A 23,327-nucleotide genomic window follows, 5' to 3' on the forward strand; every position below is an offset into this window, starting at 1 on the left:
TTGCACTGTGAACATTCACAAGAAATACAGCAGTGTTTCAAGTACCCTCACACAACGAACAGAAACAGCACTGGTGGCAGGAGTGCACGTTTTCCTCACACAGAGACAGTTTACAACCATGTCCCCTCTTGTGCAAGTACCATCACGCAAGGAACAGATACAGCACTGGTATGTATGAAAAGTGCACGTTTTTTTCACACACTAATCAGTTACAGTGCTGACAGCAGCGACACACATATTCTCTCACACAAAACAGACAGAGAACTGGAATGAGTGCAGACTTCCATAGCACAGCGAACATTAACAAGAATGACAGTAGTTTCAAGTACCTTCGCACAAAGAACAGACACAGCACTGGTGGCAGGAGCGCCAGTTTTCCACACACATAGATGGCTTACCACATTGGTACAAGCATACCCTCATACAAAGAACAGACACTACTGGTGGGAGGAGTGCAAGCTTCGCTCGCACATAAATATTTTACCACAGTGCCCACACTGGCACAAGTATACCCTCACACAAAGAACAGATACAGCACTGGTGGCAAAGTGCAAGCTTCCCTCGCACATATATGTTTTACCACACTGACGATACTGGTATAAGTATCCCCTCACGCAAAGAACCGGCAATGCATTGGTGGCAAAGTGCAAGCTTCCCTCACTCACCCTCAACCCCTCACCCTCACTCACCCTCAACCCCTCACCCTCACCCACCCTCAACCCCTCACCCTCACCCACCCTCAACCCCTCACCCTCACCCTCAAACCTTCACCCTCAACCCCTCACTCACCCTCACTCACTCACCCTCACTCAGCCTCAACTACTCCCCCTCACCCTCACTCACCCTCAACCCCTCACCCTAACTCACCCTCAACCCCTCACCCTAACTCACCCTCACCCTCACTCACCCTCAACACCTCAGTCACCCTCACCCTCACTCACCCTCAACACCTCACCCTCAACCTCAACCACTCACCCTCACTCACCCTCACCCACCCTCACTCACCCTCACTCTCACTCACCCTCAACCCCTCACCCTCACTCACTCACCCACCCTCACCCCCACCCTCACTCACCCTCAACCCCTCACCCTCACACAGTGCAATAGGTCTCAGACCATTTCAGTTAGAGCTTTTAGAAATGTTTATGGCTTTTTTTTATTTGTAATTCTTTAGCATTGGCTACAGGAAACAAAAATGCTAAACATTTACAAAAAAACCTCATAAACAATTCTAAAAACACTAACTCTAATGGTGCGAGACCTATTGCATTTCCAATGCTTGTTCTCTCTGGGGGTCAGCCTCCTACTAATGAAAGCAATAGGCTGATCATTACCATCAAAATTCATTTGAGATAGAACAGCTCCCACACCCAACTCAGAAGCATCTGTTTGGACAATGAATGGCTTGGAGTAATCTGGACTCTTAAGGATAGGTGCTGTGCACATGGCCTGCTTGAGGTTGCTTGAGGTCATTGAATGCTTTCTGACAGCTTGCTGTCCACTGAACTTTCTTTGGCATCTTTTTGCTCGTCAGGTCATTAAGAGGGGTCACTATGGACCCATAATTTCTGACAAACTTCCTATAGTAACCAGTCAGGCCCAAGAAAGCTCGAACCTGAGTCTGGGTGATTGGAGGAGCCCAGTCCTGGATGGCCTGTATTTTACTCTCCAATGGCTGAACCTGGCCTCCACCTACAAGGTGGCCCAGGTATACAACCTGTGTCTGCCCTATCTGGCACTTTGTGGCCTTGATAGTGAGGCCTGCCTTTTGCAGAGCCTCTAACACTTTCCTCAGGTGGACCAGGTGATCCTCCCAGGTGGAGCTAAAGACAGCAATATCGTCAAGATATGCTGCACAGAAGTCATCCAGCCCAGTGAGGACTTGATTCACCAACCTTTGGAAGGTGGCAGGTGCATTTTTCAAACCAAAGGGCATTACCACAAATTGATAATGCCCACCAGGGGTAGAAAATGCTGTCTTGGGTTTGGCCTCCTCAGCTAACCTGATTTGCCAATACCCAGCTGTCAAATCAAATGTACTTAAGAAGTTGGCAGAAGCCAATTTATCTATAAGTTCATCTGCTCTTGGTATTGGGTGGGCATCAGTCTTAGTGACTGCATTGAGGCCTCTGTAGTCTACGCAAAACCTCATCTCTTTCTTACCACCCTGGGTGTGAGGCTTTGGCACTAGAACTACTGGGCTAGCCCAAGGGCTATCTGAGGGCTCAATGACTCCCAGTTCCAACATTTTCTGCACTTCAGTTTTGATGCAGTTTCTAACATGATCAGGCTGTCTGTAGATTTTACTCTTGACAGGCAGACTGTCCCCAGTGTCAACATCATGGGTACACCAATCAGTTTGGCTGGGTGTCAGAGAGAACATATGTCTGAAGGATTGCAGAACTTGCCTGCAATCCTGTTGCTGATGTTCAGTGAGGCTGCCACAAAAGACAACACCATCAACTGATCCATCATCAGGATTCTGAGTGAGCAGGTCTGGGAGAGGGTCACTCTCTTCCTCCTGTCCCTCATCTGTGGCCATGAGCAAGCTCATGTCCTTCCTGTCAACATATGCCTTGAGCCTGTTAACATGGAGCACTCTGAGAGGGCTCCTGGGAGTTCCAAGGTCCACCAAGTAGGTAACCTCTCCCTTTTGCTCAATGATGGTGTGGGGCCCAGACCATTTGTCTTTCAGAGCTGCTGGGGCCACTGGCTCCAGCACCCACACCTTCTGTCCTGGCTGGTACACAGTCAGAACAGCCTTTTGGTCATGCCAAGCTTTTTGAAGTTCTTGGCTGGCCTCCAGGTTTTTGGATGCCTTTTCCATGTACTCAGCCATCCTGGAGCGGAGACCAAGTACATAGTCCACTATGTTGGTTGCAGGCTTTTTGAGAGGTCTCTCCCATCCTTCCTTCACCAAACACAGGGGTCCTCTTACAGGATGCCCATACAGAAGTTCAAAAGGGCTGTAGCCAACCCCCTTCTGTGGGACCTCTCTGTATGCAAACAAGAGGCAGGGGATCAGGACATCCCATCTCCTCCTAAGAGGTTCAGGTAGCCCATGAATCATCCCTTTGAGGGTCCTGTTGAATCTCTCAACAAGCCCATTGCATTGTGGGTGGTAGGGTGTGGTGAACTTGTAGTTCACCCCACACTCTTTCCACATTGCTGTCAGATATCCTGACATGAAGTTTGTACCTCTGTCAGAAACAACCTCCTTAGGGAAGCCCACTCTGGAGAACACTCCAACTAGGGCCCTTGCCACTACAGGTGCTGTAGTGGTCCTAAGTGGAATAGCTTCAGGATACCTGGTGGCATGATCCACCACCACCAGTATAAACTTGTGCCCTGATGCTGTCTGGGGTTCCATTGGACCAACAATGTCAATCCCCACTCTTTCAAAGGGGACCCCCACCACAGGTAGTGGTATGAGGGGGGCCTTTGTTGTGCCACCTGACTTACCACTGGCTTGGCAAGTGACACAGGAGCGACAAAACTCCTTGGTATTCTCATTCATGTGGGGCCAGTGAAAGTGTGAGACAAGCCTGTCCCACGTCTTTGTCTGACCTAAATGACCTGCAAGGGGAATCTCATGGGCCAAGGTGAGAAGGAAACCTCTCAGAGACAAGGGGATGACCAGCCTCCTGGTTGCACCAGGCTTGGGGTCTCTTGACTCAGAGTACAGGAGTCCATCCTACCAGTATACCCTGTGGGCACCTGTGGCATTCCCTGCAGCCTCAGCAGCAGCCTGCTGTCTGAGGGGTTCAAGGGAAGGGCAGTCTAACTGTGCCTTCCCCAGGTCTGCTCTGGAGGGTCCCCCTGAGCCCAGAAACTCAACTTGATCAAGTTCAAGCTCTTTAGGCTCAGTTTCCCTCAGCTCTCTCAGATTAGCCTCCTCAGAGACTTGATCCTCAACCTGGGGCAAGGGGGAAGGCAAAGCCTTAACCCTACTGCTCTTCTTCTTGGAAGGTGTCTGGTCCATAATTTCAGGATCCAGCACCTGTTCAGTGGGGCATCTTCTGGCCTGTGACCTAGTCACAGCAAGCACATGTGCTGGCAAGCCTAACATCTCCATGTGAGTCCTCTGCTCCACTTCTGACCATAATGATGACTCCAAATCATTGCCCAACAAACAATCAACTGGGAGGTCTGAACTGACTACAACTTTCTTTTGACCCTTCACTCCACCCCAGGAGAAAGCCACAATCGCTATACTATGACTGGTAGTGACGTTGCTAGCATTGGTCACCAGGAAATCTGTACCTGGCATGATCTGTCCAGGGTCCACAAAGTTAGGTGTCACCATGGTGACACTGGCACAAGTGTCCCTATAGCCATCTTGCCATTAATCAAAGGTGTCTGCCTGTATTTGCCCAAAGTATTGGGACTTATATCAGGGGACATATCCATATCCCCTGTACAGACAAGGACAGCCTGAGTGAGTGTGCCAACTAAGTTGTCAGACCCCTCAGTTCCCAAGGTTAACCCAACTAATGCCTTGGGAGGTACACTACCACTACTGACTGTACTAGGGGGTGCAGTTGCCTTAGGGGCTGTAGTGGCAGGAGTTTGTCCTCCTCTTTTGGTGCACTCACTAAACCAGTGAGACTTACTTTTGCAGTACTGGCACCACCTTTTTGACTGGCCTTCTTGAGTCTTCTTCTTCTGGGAAGCCTGACCCCCACCCTCTTTGGTTTGTTGGGGACCTGGTGAAGACGTCTGGTCATTTTGTTCACTCTTAACATTACCCTTCTGGTCTGCTTTCTTCTGACCACCCTGGTTCTGGTTCTGGTTGATCCTTGTCCTGACCCATTTGTCTGCCTTCTTTCCCAATTCTTGGGGAGAGGTCAGATCTGAATCAACAAGGTGCTGGTGCAACAACTGGTTCTGACAATTGTTTAAAATTTGTTCTCTCATCATAAGATTATACAATCCTGTGTAATCTGTAACCTTGCTACCCAGCAACCAGCCCTCCAAAGCCTTAGTGGCACAATCTATCAGGCTCGGCTCCCAACTTCCTCGGGGCTGTGATGAGAGTCCGAATCCCGGCTCTGCCGAACAACCTCAGTGTTCATATACTAGAAACGAACAACTAAGATAATACAGCGGGGCGCGGGAAAGGAAGGGAACAGCAGGGAGGGAGATCTGCAACAACAAAGAACAACAAATTAGAACACCCTATCTCCCTACTCTAGAGCGGTGTGGTCGACATTTCCTCAACCCCAACACACCCTCTACTGCACCCCACTCATTACCTGTAAAGAAAAATACACAAGGATCTAATCCAATGGAGACAGGGGTATGGTGAGGTTAGGAGAACTGTGCCCAACTGTGAAAACAAAACAAACACAATTCAATCCCTCTGCTCAAATAGTCTGATACACTCGCATGCTGTGCAGAATAGGGAATATACACCTACCCTGAACAATGTGGGATATTTCTATAAATGGGCAATTCCTCAATTCCCCTATTTGCGTCCAATACCCCTCCTGTCTCCTGTTAAAGAGATACAAAGAAACAATAATGAACTCTGCAATCTTCGGACACTCCTCCGTAAGACTCAATGGCAGGAAACACTTCACAAGGAGTTCACAGAGTTAATGTCACTCTGTAACGCTGTTGTTTTTACACTTGCGCCCTTCACAGTTATGAGAGATTGTACATTCTGAGGGCCAACAGTAGCGAGGCTCAATAAGGCACCAGGTGAGTCCTATCGCCACAGCGCAAGTATGCAAATATTTACAATATGTACACCGTCAAGTTACCCAGGTCGGCTTTGTTTGGCTCACAACAAGCAACTGGTCCACTACCCAAATGACCAAACGTAAAGCCACCTGGATGCAATAACGAACAATGGAGTCAGAGTTTCCGAGTACCACTCCTCCGAGGGATACCTTCAGAGATCAGAACAGGCAGTGGGTGTGTTGTTTGGATCGAAACTACCAACGCCACACACCCCCTAGCGATACCAAGTACTCACGATTCTGACGGGGTTGGAATCCTCAGAATACCTGTACCGCTTCAAACCCAGAAGTCCAGGAAACGCCACCGCTAAGACGGAATTATCGGCGTTCCACCGCCGTCCATTTCAGCCCTTTATTTCCTGGCATGCGCGCGCCGCTCACGTTGGTGCGTGACGTACGCGCGGCATGCCGGGAATTGTACTTTGTTCCCCGCGGCGGCCCTTTATCGACCGGCGCCGTGGAACCTGACAGTACACCCCCCCTCACAAGGGGGTCACACCCCCACCAGGCTTTCCAGGAAACAAACGGTGGAACCGGGCCACCAACCGGGGAGCCCGAACAGCGGACGCCGGTTCCCAGGAATCTTCCTCCGGACCGAACCCCTTCCAGGAGAGAAGGTACTGCAGGCGACCCCTTACCCATCTAGAGTCCCGAATACGCCTCACCTCATACTCCGCATCCTGTTGCACCCAGAGAGGCAAAGGGGACCTACGAACAGGACTCCGGGAGGGTTTCAAGAGGGACACGTGGAATACGGGATGGATGCGAAGCTGCACAGGCAATCGCAGGCGCACAGCTACCGGATTCACATGCTCCACCACCCGGTACGGTCCTATGAACCGAGGGTTAAACACACTGTGTTTCTTGAATCTAATGTTCTTGGTAGATAACCAGACTAGATCACCCTTCCGATACACCGGATTTGGTCTACGGTGCTTGTCGGCTTGGAGCTTATAGCTGACTTTGGCCTTCACAAGGTTCTTGCGTGCGTTCAAAAGGATTTTGCGCACCCGCAACATCCGTTCCCTCACCTCAGGCAGCTTCACATTATCAGACGGCAACAGCAAGGGGGTGAACCTGGGATGGTGCCCATAGGAACAAAAGAAAGGCGTGTGTTGAGTGGATGCGTGTTGAGTGTTATTATAGGCTATTTCAGCCACCCACAACCAATCAACCCATGAGTCGCTGCTTTCTTGCACATAACATCGGAGGTACTGTTTTAAAGATTGGTTCAGTCTCTCCGTCTGTCCGTCCGTTTGCGGATGGAAACTGGTGGATACAGACGAAGTCATGTGTAAAGCTGCACACCATGTTTTCCAAAATCTCACAGTGAACTGTGCCCCGCGATCGGATACGATGTCTCTGGGAAGGCCATGCAGTCGTACTATGTTCACCAGGAGTAGATGTGCCAATTGTCCTGCTGTGGGTACCTGGGCACAGGAAATGAAATGGCCCATTTTCGTCAAAAAATCCACCACCACTATTATGGCTGTTTTGCCTTGGTCTTTCGGAAGCCCCACAATGAAATCGACTGAAAACCTCTCCCATGGATTCTGGAGTGGGCAGAGGTTGTAACAGTCCTTGAGGTTTCTGTCTGTCCGTTTTCATTTGACTACAGATGGCACACTCAGTCACCCATCTGCGCAAATCAGGTCTGATGGAAGGCCACCAGAATTGCCGCTGGGTTTTCTCCAACGTCTTGACGAATCCCATGTGACCGGCACACGGTACTTCATGGCACCAGGAGAACACCTTTTTCCGTAAAACGATTGAGGGTACCAGGACCTGTTTTCCTCTCATCGGAACGCCTTGTTTTGGTTTCCATTCCGGATGATGTCTGAGCCAAGTACGCCACACACAAGTTTGTACACCCCTCCTCACACGGAACAAAAAGTCATCTGTATGGGTTACTCCTATGACTTTTGCAGGTTCTATGATAGATCGAACGGGTTTCTCCGATGGCATCAAGAGATTCTCTCTCCTTGTCAACGCATCCGCCTTCCTGTTGTTGGTACCAGGCCGGAATGTAACTACAAAACGAAACTCTTCGAAGAACATCATCCACCTCAATTGCCTGGGAGAAAGGTGTCTAGCTGCCCTTAGAAACTGGAGGTTTCGATGATCTGTATAAACTGTGATCTGGTGTCGAGCCCCCATTAACCAGTGTCGCCATTCCATAAAGGCATCTCGGATTGCAAGCAGCTCTTTCTCCGCGATGGTGTAATTGATTTCCGCAGAACTGAGCTTCCTAGACATGTAGGCGATCGGGTGAAGGGTGCCCGTTGCTTCCTCTTTTTGAGACAACACTGCCCCCAGTGCAATTTCAGAGGCATCCGCCTCTACTATGAACGGGATATCCGGATTGGCCTGTGTCAATACAGGCGCGGATGAGAAGGCTGTCTTGAGGTTATCAAACGCTTGTTGGGTTTCTTCATCCCACACGAATGGGACGTTCTTCTTTGTAAGCCTCGTGAGTGGAGATACTATTCCTGAGAAACCAGATATGAATCGCCTGTAGAAGTTGGCGAACCCCAACAGGCTCTGGATGTCTTTGACGTTGGAGGGACGGGGCCACTCTACAATCGCTTGGACCTTCCTCTCTGCCATCACCTGTCCTGAAGGGGTAAGCATAACGCCCAGGAACTCCACCGTTGTGACGTGAAATTCACATTTGGTGATCTTGCAAAAGAGGTGATGTTCCTGGAGCGCTCGTAACACGGATTTAACATGTGTGACGTGTTCCTCTGTTGAGTTCGAATAAATGAGGATATCATCTATATAAACGACCACATGTCGATCCAGGTATTCGCGAAGAACTTCGTTTAGGAAGAATTGAAATGCGGCCGGGGCATTGCAGAGCCCGAAGGGCATCACCAAGTACTCATAGAGTCCGTACCGCGTTTTAAAAGCTGTTTTCCACTCATCACCTCGTCTGATGCGAACGAGGTGATATGCCCCACGCAAATCCAGCTTCGTGTAGATGTGTGCCGCCCGGACCTGTTCCAGCAGCACCGGGATCAACGGCAGCAGATATTGATTTTTCACGGTGATGGCGTTTAAAGCTCTATAGTCTATGCAGCATCTTTTCTCCCCATTAGCCTTGGGAATAAAGAACAAAGGAGATGCTGCAGGGGATCTGGACGGTCGTATGTAACCAAAAGCCAGGTATTTGTTGAGGTATTCTCGCAGTGTATCCGTTTCGGGTATTGTTAGTGCGAGTACATAGGATTCAAATATGAGATTGTTTCTCGCCCTCTATGTGTGATGAATTTTGGGAACCTTTGCTTACTGATCTGATTGTAAAGGTTTTTTCAATTGCAACATGATGCCATAAAGATGTCACTACACCTTTACCGTGTCCCCCTCACTTCACTCACCCCTCCCCTTTTCACCGAGAGCACTCTTTTGAATTTATTAATGTAATGATTTTACAATTACATGTGTGTTATCTCTTCAAAATGAATTATTGGCTGCAATTTGATTGAAACGTTGCATGAATAAATGCCAATGAACTTGAAATGAATAGTTTAATTTTGTGAAGAACGCACTTTAAAGGATTTTACATTGAAGTCGTTGATTGTGTGTCCGACTAAATAACTGGCTTTCTTAATGCTGTTTGAGACTTTCTAACTCGGACCGACCCTATTTTTGTACTGTTTCGGGTATTGTTAGAGCGTAAATTCTCCCATTAGGGATCTCTGAGCCAGGCATGAGGTCGATGCGGCAGTCATACGTCCGGTGGGGCGGAAGCACTTCTGCCTCTTTATCACTGAAAACCGTCCCGAACTCAGCGTAACATGAAGGCAGGGACACGTCCTTTTCTGCAGCTGTGGCTATTGAACAATTGGGCTCTTCGGGTTGTGCTCTATTCCATTTCTTTTGAGAAACAGTGTTCGCGGCAATAAGGGGAAAGGAACTGGATCGTTTTGGTAGTCCACCTTATGTCGGGATCGTGTCGTTGCAACCATGGGAGACCCAAGATGATCCCATATTGCGGGGCCTCAATGATGTTGAAGATCAAGTTTTCATGGTGGAAAGAATAGCAAACGACTTCATACTCCCTTGTTTGGTAGGTTATAGGGCCTGCTTGCAGTTCGTTGCCATCAACAGCGTAGACTATTTCGGGCCTTTCTTTGGGGACTAGTTTCACTCCCAACCGGCGAGCCATAGAACAGTCCATAAAACATCCTGTAGCCCCAGAATCAACCATCACTTGCACTTCATGTCGTTTGTTGTCGATGTGCATGGTCATTTTCAAGAAGAGGTGGTTCCGCTCGTCCATCGAATTCGGGGTAAGTGAAGGGATAATGTGTATGCCTGAGGGTTTCCCTTCTTCCACCATCAAGCCGAGTCGTTTTCCGACACCTTAGCTGCCGCTCCTGCAAGACCCTGTCCTCCCCTAACCCGGTTGAGTTTTGGCTTAACCGGGCACTCACGTAGAAAATGGCCTTTCTTCCCACAATAGAGGCACAGTCCTTGTTTGCGTCTGTGTTCTCTTTCACTGGCAGTTAGGGAGGCCCGCACCGCCCCTATCTCCATTGCTTCAGATGAAGTAGCCGGCTTGTCACTACCACTGGCTTGTTCATATGGCATCACAGCTTTGTCCTTCTTCATATGCTCTCCTTTCCTTTCCTTCATGCGATGGTCCAAGCGCAAGGTAAGATCTATTAAGGCAGAACATGTACGGGGCTGGGGGTCTATCTGGGCTAAGACATCCTTCATGTCTTCGCTAAGGCCTTGGTAGAACAAGGCTGTTCTTTTTGCTTCAGGCCAATCGGTTTCAGCCACGAGTCTCCGGAAGTTGTTGAGATAGGTGACAAGATCGGTATCTCCCTGCTTCAGCTTCAACAACTCTCTGTCGGCCGTGAGGGTCTCTGCTCTCCTATCAAAGGTCTTTTCGAATTCTTCTTTGAAATCGTCCCAGTGGTACAGGAGAGGGTCATCCCTTTTAACTATGGGAACAGCCCACTGTGCAGCTTCCCCCCCTAAATATGATATAAGGAACGCTACTCTCGCTTGGTGTGTCGAAAACATCTTGGGTTTGCACATAAAGTGCATCTGTACCTGTGTCATAAATACTTGTATCTTTTTTATGTCCCCATAGTATCGTTCTGGTGGTGCTAGAGGGATTTGTGCGGGCATTTCCACCACCACGGACGTGGTGGGGGAAGAGCTACTAGTAGCCCCGGTTGTTGCGGTGGTGGCTGGCAATCTATCAAACCGAGCACGTAACTGTGCGTTTTCAGCCCTTGCAGCTGCTACCTCTCTATTGGAAGCTGCCAGCTCTACCTGCACTAAGGCCAAAGCAGCCATGACGTCCTCTAAGGTGGTCATGGCGAACTCCCAACACAGCCAAGAGGAGGCAAAATCCGTGGGCCGATAATTCTATCAGGCTCGGCTCCCAACTTCCTCGGGGCTGTGATGAGAGTCCGAATCCCGGCCCTACCGAACAACCTCAGTGTTCATATACTAGAAACGAACAACTAAGATAATACAGCGGGGCGCGGGAAAGGAAGGGAACAGCAGGGAGGGAGATCTGCAACAACAAAGAACAACAAATTAGAACACCCTATCTCCCTACTCTAGAGCGGTGTGGTCGACATTTCCTCAACCCCAACACACCCTCTACTGCACCCCACTCATTACCTGTAAAGAAAAATACACAAGGATCTAATCCAATGGAGACAGGGGTATGGTGAGGTTAGGAGAACTGTGCCCAACTGTGAAAACAAAACAAACACAATTCAATCCCTCTGCTCAAATAGTCTGATACACTCGCATGCTGTGCAGAATAGGGAATATACACCTACCCTGAACAATGTGGGATATTTCTATAAATGGGCAATTCCTCAATTCCCCTATTTGCGTCCAATACCCCTCCTGTCTCCTGTTAAAGAGATACAAAGAAACAATAATGAACTCTGCAATCTTCGGACACTCCTCCGTAAGACTCAATGGCAGGAAACACTTCACAAGGAGTTCACAGAGTTAATGTCACTCTGTAACGCTGTTGTTTTTACACTTGCGCCCTTCACAGTTATGAGAGATTGTACATTCTGAGGGCCAACAGTAGCGAGGCTCAATAAGGCACCAGGTGAGTCCTATCGCCACAGCGCAAGTATGCAAATATTTACAATATGTACACCGTCAAGTTACCCAGGTCGGCTTAGTTTGGCTCACAACAAGCAACTGGTCCACTACCCAAATGACCAAACGTAAAGCCACCTGGATGCAATAACGAACAATGGAGTCACAGAGTTTCCGAGTACCACTCCTCCGAGGGATACCTTCAGAGATCAGAACAGGCAGTGGGTGTGTTGTTGGGATCGAAACTACCAACGCCACACACCCCCTAGCGATACCAAGTACTCACGATTCTGACGGGGTTGGAATCCTCAGAATACCTGTACCGCTTCAAACCCAGAAGTCCAGGAAACGCCACCGCTAAGACGGAATTATCGGCGTTCCACCGCCGTCCATTTCAGCCCTTTATTTCCTGGCATGCGCGCGCCGCTCACGTTGGTGCGTGACGTACGCGCGGCATGCCGGGAATTGTAGTTTGTTCCCCGCGGCGGCCCTTTATCGACCGGTGCCGTGGAACCTGACACAATCCACAAAGTCAGACCAGTTCTGAGACTGAGTTTTCTGGGTGTCTCTGAACAGCAACCTGTACTGCTCAGTGGTTAAACCAAACCCATCAATCAGTGCATTTTTCAGGACCTGGTAATCATTAGCATCCTCCACTCTTGTAGTGAGGAGCTTATCTCTACCTTTACCATCAAAGGAGAGCCACAGTATAGCTGCCCACTGACTTCGGGGAATGCACTGCACAGTGCAGGCTCTCTCCAAAGCAGCCATCCATTTCTGGATGTCATCCCCTTGCTTAAAGGGGGGCACTATCTTAGTCAGGTGTTTAGTATCTAAACCCTTCTCTCTATCTCTTGGGAGATTGCTGCCACCAGTGGGAGCTAACCCACTCATCAGCTGCTCTCTAGCCAAGGCAAGCTTCTCTTTGGCCAGGGCAATTTCTTCCCTTTCAATCCTCAGAGTAGCCTGTCTCATCCTACCTTCATGCTCCATTCTCTGAGGGGAAGTCAATCTCCTCTGGGGAGAGTTCCTTCTCCTCTGAGAAGAGGCATTAGAGTGCAGAGATCTATTGGAGTCCCTAGAAAGAGATCTATCTCTCCTAACTCCAAGGTTAGGCCTACTTAGGGTCAGTACTGGGGGTCCCCCAGATCCTAGCCCAAGTAAGTCTATGTTGGCCCTAGTTAGCCTTCTGACTACCTCAAGACCTTTGTCTACCTCATCCCCAGAGAGTTCCTCAGGATCCTCCTCCCCAACTGCATTTACAGTGTTGTGGAGGTCTGGATCCCCAGTGGTACCCTCTAAGGCTGGCATATTCCCATCTAGCTGAGAAAGCTTTCTCGCATCATAAGTCTCTAAGAGACCTATTAAAAAGGGAATGGTGGGGTTAGACCCCTGTTTCAGTTTTCTGGAGGTACACACTTGTCTCATCTCCTGAAAACTGAGAGCTGCATATCTTGATTTGACCTGTGGAGGGTCAACATCCACAAGGGGAGTCTCAGTAGATTCTCCTTGGGTAGACATGCTCTTTCTAGTGAGGTGTAAGTGGTGCACTTACCTACACTATATGTTTGCCTACTGATCCCTTGCTAGAGTTGTAGTTTAGGGTGTGCTAGGCCCTAGGAGCTACAACAGCTGGTTCAGTAGAACTCAGAGTATTCTAAGCTAAGTTATATGTACCTTTAGTACTTATGTGATCTTTCACAAGATATTCATAGGATATGTGTGGTAAAACAACAGCAAGCTCAAATCCCAACCGCTGCTCACCAATGTGAGAAGTTGGCCTGATGTGCAGTGTTCACTATTCTAGTGATCACTATATATCAGTCCAAACAACCCTTATTGATGATTGGTTGTAAGTCAACCTTATAGACCAGCTATCCTAGTAGCATGGATACGAGCAGTCTAAGGCTAAGACTCTAGAGGGCGTGTTAAGCCAGCTGTTTTACCATCACATTACCCCTTGAACACCCAGTGAAAGGACACCACACAAGTGTTATGAAAATAAACAATGTATTTATTAGAATCACAACAGCCCTGTACTCTTTATGAGGACAGGGTGCTAGGCACACAACAAAACTCTTACGAAAATACTTAAGTTAGCACGGTATACACAAATGCCCGAGGGGCACGAAAAACCATATACTCTAAAAGTGGAATGCGAAATTACTAGCAGGTAAGTACAGTACTAATAGGCTTTGGAATCGCTAGGACTTGACTAGGGAATCGTTAGATTACTTCTAGGAGGCCCAGGGGACTCGGGTGCAGAGTGTGCACTCTCACGCGGGATGCGGGACAAAGTCTATGGAAGCTAGTAAAGTTAAAGTTAGTGTTTACGGGCGAACCCGACCTGGTAGGAAGAAAACGACAGTGGATCCTGACCCTTGGATAGTGAGGCTATGCTGGGGCACCGAAATGCCGAAGTTACCTAGCCCAGGGGCTGCAGCTGCATAGGTCTCAAAAGACGTCGGGAATCCTCGTCGACGAACCAGGAGCCTGGAAGAAAGATGCTGGCAGGCGACCAGTGAAGAGAGTTCGAAGTGATCCAAGCCTGGATCTGGAAGATGGATAACACCTGAAAGCAGAGGGGACCAAGTTTGTGACTACTAGCCAGTAGTCAGTGGGCACCAGGAGGGCACCGGATGGTAGTCACCTCGACTAGGTGAGTGGGCGACGCTGTGCTCTGCAGATCTCACGGACCAGGAGGCGTTGTCGGCGACCAGGATGGAGAGGCGAGCTGTCCCACGATGGATGAAGCTGTCGGCGTCGAAGAACCCATGATTGGGCAACAAAGCCTTGGCTAATTCAAGCCCACGCGGTGGACTCAAAATGGCGTCTTGAGTGGACCAGGAGGGTCCGGGGTGCTCCTTCTGGAAGGGAGCAAGAGCCAGTCTGGAGCAACCAGACTAGCAGCAGTGATGTCGTCGGGCGTCGTTCAGAAGGCCACAAGCCAGCGGGCTAGTAGCCAAACAACGCGGTGAGCAGCAAAAAGCAGAAGGGCCCCACGCCGATCGTGGAAATGCTGGGGGGCTGCTCTTCGGTGCTGGAGCTGCTCAGGGCTTCTCGGACCCCAAAGCACTCGCCAGGAAATTACTCGGCGGGCTTGCTGTGCAGAAGTCGTGCAGTCTTGGCAATAGTCGGTCCCTTGAGGTCTCGTCGCACTCACGGTTCTCAGCTTGGCTGTAGAGGTGAGTAGAGGTCGGAGGTGCCAGGGAAGCCGGGTCTTGTCGAGCTGGGCAGTCGGATTCCGGAGGAAGGACTTACAGCAGACCGCAGTGTTCTTGCGATGGTGCCTGCGGATGCAGGGTGACTACTCCTTAGTCACAAGGGAGAATCTTGAAAAAGGAAATCTTGAAGTCCTTTCGCAGAAAGTCGTGTCTTGATTCCAAAGATGATCTAATTTGGAAGGGGGCCTGCTCCTACCTTTTCTCTGGGAAAAGGGGGCTGGCACGCGACTAGGTCCTGCCCTATGGGTGGGACCAGGAGGGGGGTGGTTACACCCACTTCCTTGGCGGGCTTTTCCCCAGCTCAGGGTCTGGAGTGTCCCTGGAACTGGTTCAAGCCGGCCTATGCATAGTGAGCACCGGGGTGCCACTTGCAGTCACCTTCCTCTGAAGCCCTGCCTACCTAGGATACACAAAATCCTGTCTGGGACGGTGCTGGCACCGCCCCTGGCAGGAAACCCTTTGTCCTTATCTCCTGCTCTGGGAGGACTCCCAGCAGCAGGAGGGCAGACTTGTGTCTCGGTGGCAGCATCCATTTTGTGGAGCTGAGGCTCTGTTTGACTTTAACCGGGGTTAGGGGTTACATACATGTCGTGTCCCTCTAGAAGGGTGGAATGCTAACCCCGTCGCCAGAATTGGCGAGGGGTTAGTATTCCAATTCGTATGACACCTTACTCGACATGTTTTGATAAAGCGATACCAGAGTTGGCATATAACCGCGAGGATTATAATGCACTTAAGAGTATATGGTATGCGATATCATGGAAACGGCTAAGGGATAGATCCCGAAAGCCGCAGACAGGCTCAGCTCATGCCAGAGCACCATCTCACACGATTCCAAGCACTCTGCCTTCAGGATTGTTAAGGCCTGCCATAGGAGTGACTGATAGGAGATCTGTGTGTCCATTTTAGGGTTAGATATAGGTATACTATATCTAAAGCAAAGGGTGAGTACACCACCTTGCCCCAGCTGTCGTGCAGCCAGTTGTGTCAGTTTAGTTAGTCAGTCCAGGGGTGGCACAATACATGCTTCAGCCCCTGGGAGACTTCTGGGTGCACCTCAGCCCTGGGTACAGGGACTTGGAGAGGGCCCAGTGCCAATTCAGTACCTGAGTACAATTTGGATAGAGAGAACAGCTAGGCTGTGGGTCTGATTAGCAGGCCCACAGCCAGGGAAAGTCGTAAACCAGTGCAGCAAAAAGCAAAAATCTGGGTGATCATAGGATTGCAGACCCTACTCTCCTACACTCCCCCACTTAATAGAACTTCAGATATTTGATGTTCAATATTAAGTATTTCATTTATCATTTGTTCATTTTGGCATTGACGCATTTTATTTTGTCGCCATATAAATTGCTGTGTAAACCCACGTATGCTTCCCTTACAAGCATCCCATACTATCAAGCATGGAGCTGAATACATGTTGATATCTATTAATTCCTTTAAATGTTCTCTCAATTGATTTACAAAATTAATATCTGAAAAAAAGATATCTAGGAAACGAAAAAAGACGGGGAATAGATATTTTTGTTGCCATGCTATAGGTGGATCCTTTGCAGACTCTGGAACCTGACCCAGAGTCAAATCTGTCTTGACACAGACTAAGGTAATGTTCTGTCTTCACTGCACCTAGTTCCCATAGAATCAGATTCAGAAAATAATAATAATCCATATGTTCGAGGCATATAAGCTTTAGATCATATACTTGTGCATAGATCGCCATCTGGTGTTGGGCTCGGATGTTTGCACTTTGTTAGTGTAGAAATCTTTGTAGTCACGAGATAGGTGACTCCTCCATTGGTTAGTAGTGTGCATGGGCTTAGACTCCATCTCCAGATTGTTTTTTTCTGCCGTCCGGTTCGGATGCAATTTACTGCGCTCCGGATTGGTGTCGTATTAGATTCCACTTTGGCGCGCAACATCTCACTGCTCGACATTATTGTTTCGATCGCTATCTCCTTCAACGCGTATCCAAAGAACCAACAAAATCCTCGAGTCGTTGACGCGAGCCATTGGGCTGATAGACGCCATCAAAACCAGCATATGGAAAGGACTCAATAGAAAAAAAAAGGGCAAGTGTGGTGCTAAATTCCCACTAAGATCTCCACGAGTTCTGTAACCTTTGCCTCTCTCCAGATCATGAGTCAACACTGCCAGGCCTGTGATTCCTTCAGGTCCAAGAAAACTATAGGTGATCGCCGGGCTCGACGTCACTAAAAGGTCTAGATCAACCGTTTCGGCGCCGAACAACATCTTCGATGCAGGCCCGAAAATCCAGAATCAGAAACAGGAGATTAACAAGCCAGCTTCTCCGAAGCCGATGAATCAGGCTCAGAAGACCAGACAATTACTCAAGGTCAATAGAGTGTGAGTACTGAGATAGACGCCCTGCTCCGAAAAAACACAAGGCTCCGGTAACACCTTAACCTTTGGGTCTAGGTCAACACTGTGACAATACTTCAGAAGCCATGCCTTCAGGCGCGGCTCCAAAATCCACAAAGCCCTCCGGAACCGACGGATCGAGCCAGCCACACCACGGTACCGAGAAACCATCTTTAGCACCAAAACAGAGACCCAAGGTACCTTTGACACCAGACTCTTCGGCACCGAAACATACTCCACCCAAGGCTTTAGATCCGAAAAAGCATTCGAAATCTTCAGAGCCGAAGAAAATTTTCGGAGTAGAAAACTCCACCTAAGCAGAAGGAGCCTAAAACCCCTCCTAAAGCTAAAGACAACAAACCAAAAGCACTACTCGGAGCTTAAGTCCTCTGTGCCGAAAAAAGATAGTGGATCAAAAGAACTGTTTTGTCCAGATCCACCATCCACCGGATCCTAAACAAAAAACACTCCCTATCGACCCCATTACCGGTCAGGTCAGTTCTATACCACCTAAAAAGAGGAAATTGGACACTTCAGAGACACCCGAGATACCCTTCAAGAAAAGACTCAGCCACTTCACCTATGAGGCCTTTCTCTCCACTTCCAAACATAATACTCTCTCCAGCACACTCTCCAGTGCCTCCTCTTTCACCTGCACCACAAGTCGATGATGAGGATATAGGGGTGGGGATGAGGACATAGACCCACCACATGATAATGATGATACTGATGATGACACACACTGTATCCCACCTCATGACTCTTGGGATGATTATAATGTCCCAGACGTACCTGAGCCAGATGTATATCCTAGGCCATCCCCTCCAGATGACAGTATAGGGTTTGTACAATTAATTAATAGAGCTGCACAATATCATCGGGTGCAACTCCACTCGTACCCTTTGGAGGAAGATTTTTTTATTAGAGACCTTCTTCCAGCCTCAAAAATCAACAAATACTCTCCCTATGCTAAAAGGGATGATTAAACATCCCCCTGAAGTTTTTAAAGATCCTGTCAGGTGCTCCGTCCTAGAATTGAAAAGAAATATAAACCAGCTGGAAGCCATCCAGCGTACAACAAGGGTCAACTTCCTCTGGAGTAATAGTGGAAAATGCCCGTAAACGGGCAAATTCCCAAACCACAGGCGATGCCCCTCCGCTAGACAAAGTCTAAACTATTGGACGCATCCGGTAAAAGGGTTGCTTCGCAGGCAACACATTTTTGGCATATTGCTAATTCACAAGCTTTACTAGCAAGGTATACCAGGGCTCATTATGATGAGCTTGAAAAGCTCATGCAACATCTGCCAGAGCATTATAAAACCAAGGCAAATGATCTCATTCAAGAGGGAAAGTTAATCACAAATACCTCTAATAAGTGTTCCCTGGATGCAGCGGATACAGCATCTCCCACAATTAATACAAGTGTGTTACTACGCAGACGTGTGGTTACGCATATCTGGTTTTAAGCAGGAGGTGCAGTCTACCATCCTCAATCAACCTTTGGATCAGGAACACTTGTTTGGACCTACTGTGGACACATCTTTAGAAAAGATGAAAAAGGACACAGAAACAGCCAAGTCTATGGGAGCTCTACAGGCAACAACTAGTAGAGGTTCCTTTCGTTGCTCCTCTTATAGGGGCGCCTCCAAAACTATTGGCACAGAAAACACCTCTTCCACATATAAAAGCCCCACTCAAGCTTCCCCCAACAAAGGATATTTTAGAGGAACTTACAGAGGCAATAACGGAGGAAGAGGACGTGGTTCTAACACCCGCAACCACACCACCACAAAATGGTGAGTATCCCTCCACTCCCCCCCCCTCCCCAGACAATTCCACTCCGATCGGGGGAAGACTATCACAGTTCCTACCTGTCTGGAATTCCATCACCACAGACAGGTGGGTGAAACACATTATCCAGTATGGTTACTGCCTGGAACTCACTTCTACCCTCCATATACCTCCCAGACAACGTCCAATGTCCACAGAACATCTCGCGCCTCCAAAGCAGGAGGTTCTCTCTCTTGCAAAAGCATGCTATAGAACCGGTTCCCCTAAATCGTCAAGGTTCAGGGGTTTACTCCCTTTATTTCCTCATTCCAAAAAAGGACGGCACTCAGGCCAATATTAGACCTCAGACTGTTAAACCTATACGTTTGAGGCATATGAGCTGCAGATGGTACATTATGAGTAGATCGCCATCTGGTGTTGGGCTCGGATGATTGCACTTGTTTTTCTCTTGGAGAAGTCTTTTGTAGTCACGAGGCTGGTGACTCCTCCCTTGGGTGATAGTGCGCATGGGCATCGGCTCCATCCTTAGATTGTTTTTTTCCGCCATCGGGTTCGGATGAGGATCGAAGCGCTCCGGATCGACTTCAAGAAAAGTTATATTTCGGCACGTATTCCCTTTCCAATTCGACGGTATTGTTTATCGAGCGCAAGTTCATTCCCATATTGACGCGCTTCGACGTCAACACCAAAGATTTCCAACTCTGTCGACGGGACCGGGAGGCCTATCTCGACGTAGTCCAGCCCAGAGTCCATGGAAAGGACTCCATTCAAGAAATGTCCAACGTGTGGTGCTAAATTCCCACACAAGGACCTACACGAGGTGTGCAACCTCTGTTTGTCACCTGACCACGATTCCAGGGATTGTGAAGCCTGTGCGGCTTTCTCCTCCAAGTCGACGATTAGAAACCGTCGAGCCCGAAGACACGAGATGTCGAGGATGGAGTCAGATGCAATCCCAGAACTGTTCGAGACCGAACACCCCAAGGAGGAGGAAGAAGATGAGGACGGGTTGGGGTCAGAAGCGGACGAGTCTGATGTCGAAAAAAGTCGACGTTCATCAAACCGTGAGTGACGACGTCCCTTTGCCAAAAAAACCAACCCCGATTGGTGTCGACCCCGCCTTCGAGCCCGGTCAGACAACTGAAAAAAGTTTCCGACGCCCCGCCTTCGGGCTCGGCAACGATACCGAAACACTCGGTCTCCCACTATGTCGTATCTGAGAAACGGTCGACATCGAAGCTCCATACCAAAGAGAGCTTGAAGTCGAAACATTCCATGTCGAAACCGAAACATGCTTCGACGTTGAAGACTCCCTCGACACCGAAAAAATCGGACTCGAGCAAACTCTCGGTGCCGAAAACGCATAACACCGAGACACAGAAGCAAAAGCACCTATCGGACCCAAAGACTTCGGTACCGACACAGGAGCAACAAACAGATCCAAAACAAAAGACTTTGTTCATTGATCCACAAACTGGGAAGGTGGGAACAAAACTACCTAAAAAGAGGAAGACTCAACCGTTGGAAGAGAAAGCTCCTCCTCCTAAGAAGAGAACAATGGGGACAAATACAACTCCTCCCCTTTCTCCACAGACTATGGACATACCCTCTTCTCCTCTTCCTCATACTCTGCCAGCTATCCCTCGACCTTTTACACCACGCCCATCTACACCTCAAACAGATGTAGAAAGTGACACAGGGGATGGGGACCTTCCTAGGGATGATAACAATACTATCCCAGAAGACACAGACCCATGGGAAGATTATGATGCAGTGTCAGATAATGACCCTGACCTGTATACCTCAAAATCCTCTCCCCCGGATGATAATTCGGGTTTTGCACAATTGATTAATAGGGCAGCAAAATACCACAAGGTAGATTTACATGCGGAACCTCCGATAGAAGATTTCCTTTTAGAAACACTTCCTGCTGCACAAAAATCTTCAAGGACCCTACCAATGCTTAAGGGTCTCCTCACTCACACATCAGACATATTTAAAGATCCTGTGAGGGCTAGGGTGTTAAACCCAAGAATTGCCAAAAAGTATAAGGAAGCCCCAAAAGACCCAGTATTTATTAAGGGACAAATACCTCTGGACTCGTTAGTAGTCTCAAACGCTCGTAAGAGGGCAAACTCACTAACAGCAGGAGAAGCTCCTCCTCCTGACAAGGAGTCCAAGTTAATAGATGCCTCTGGCAAGAGAGTAGCATCCCAAGGAGCAAACAGCTGGCGCATAGCAAATACTCAAGCGCTACTTGCACGCTATGATAGAGCTCATTATGATGAGTTAGAGAAACTCATTACACATCTCCCTTAGGAACATCAAAAAAGGGCAGATCAGCTGATACAAGAAGGGAAGATAATAACCAACACTTCCATTAAGTGCGCCTTAGACACAGCAGACACTGCGGCAAGATCTATAAACACCAGTATCATGTTAAGAAGACATGCATGGCTCAGAGTCTCAGGGTTCAAACAAGAGGTACAAACTTCTTTATTGAACCAGCCTTTTGATGGGAAAACACTCTTCGGCTCAGGCACAGATGAGGCGTTGGAGAAAATGAAAAAGGACACAGAAACGGCTAAGTCAATGGGAGCATTGCAACAGCCATCTCAGAGAGGTTCCTTTCGTAGGTCCACCTATAGAGGCGGATAAAAGAATACAGGCACAAGCCAGCAATCAACCTCTTTTACACCAACATCACCCAAAGGTAATTCTAGAGGCAGTTACAGAGGTAACAACAACAAGGGTAGAGGTCGCAGAAACAACAACAACAACCACAACTCTCCTACCCCAAAAGAGTGACTTCATACAGCTCTCCCCAGACCATGCAACACCGGTTGGGGGACGCCTATCACAGTTCCTACCTGTCTGGGAAAACATCACATCAGACAGGTGGGTGAGACAAATTATCCAACATGGTTATTGCCTAGAACTTACTGCTACCCCACCAAACATCCCCCCCAGACAGCGTCCAATGAGTCAAGATCATCTGACATTATTAAAACAGGAAGTACTATCACTGCTACAAAAGCATGCGATAGAGGAGGGTCCACAACATCAACAAGGAACAGGAGTATACTCGCTATATTTTTTAATTCCCAAAAAAGATGGGGAGCGCATATGGAGAGATACACAGTACAAGGGAGATGGAGTGTACAGCACAAACGACTGCACATAAATCATCTAGAACTGCTAGCAGTGTTCCTAGCATTAAAAGCTTTTCAAATGCATATTCTCAACAAAGCAGTCCTGGTCAGAACAGACAACATGACAGCGATGTATTATATTCAAAAATAGGGGGGGGGGGACACTCTCTCCAACTATCCAGACTAGCGCAGGAAATTTGGAGATGGGCCATTCCTCAAAACATCTGTTAGCCGAACACCTTCCAAGAGTTACAAATCAGATAGCAGACATCTTAAGCAGAGAGTCAGAACAAATACATAAATGGGAACTGCACAACCAAAATACTGCAGCCATTCTTCCAAAGATGGGGACAACCGGAGATAGATCTCTTTGCCACTCATCAGAACGCAAAATGCCAAAGCTTCGCATCCAAGTACCCACACCACCTGTCGCAGGGCAATGCATTATGGATAAATTGGTCAACAAATTTGCATACGCTTTTCCCCCTCTCCCACTAATTCCATTAGTGGTTCGAAAACTGCAACATCATTCAATGACCATGATACTGGTAGCACCCACGTGGGCACGGCAGTCGTGGTTCACCACGCTCCTACAACTCTCACAGGTGCCACACCAAAAATTAAGAATCTCACCCATGCACCTTACACAGAACCATGGAGAAATAATGCACCCAGATCCCAAACAACTATCCCTAGCGATCTGGCTCATGAGGTCTTAGAATTTGGATACTTAAATTTACCTCCAAACTGTATGGAAATTATTAAGCAAGCAAGACGTCCCACCACCAGAGCCTGCTATGCAGCAAAGTGGAAAAGGTTTGCTGTATACTGTAACAGTAACAACATCAACCCTCTGGACGCATCTACGCAAAATATTATTTGCTACTTACTACGCTTACAGCAATGTAACCTTGCTTACACCTCCATTAGAGTACATCTTGCAGCTA

General features: G+C 48.4%; 1 protein-coding gene and 1 pseudogene across 5 annotated transcripts in view; both read left to right on the top strand.

The window, feature by feature from the left end:
* TOP2B (DNA topoisomerase II beta) overlaps positions 1–23,327 on the top strand; it is a 607,938-nt gene that overhangs the window by 501,008 nt on the left and 83,603 nt on the right. The gene's annotated exons all lie outside the window — the stretch shown is intronic.
* On the top strand, positions 20,825–21,886 carry LOC144785298 (uncharacterized; annotated as a pseudogene).

This window comes from Lissotriton helveticus, chromosome 10 (genome assembly GCF_964261635.1).
Source record: "Lissotriton helveticus chromosome 10, aLisHel1.1, whole genome shotgun sequence".
NCBI lineage: Eukaryota > Metazoa > Chordata > Amphibia > Caudata > Salamandridae > Lissotriton > Lissotriton helveticus.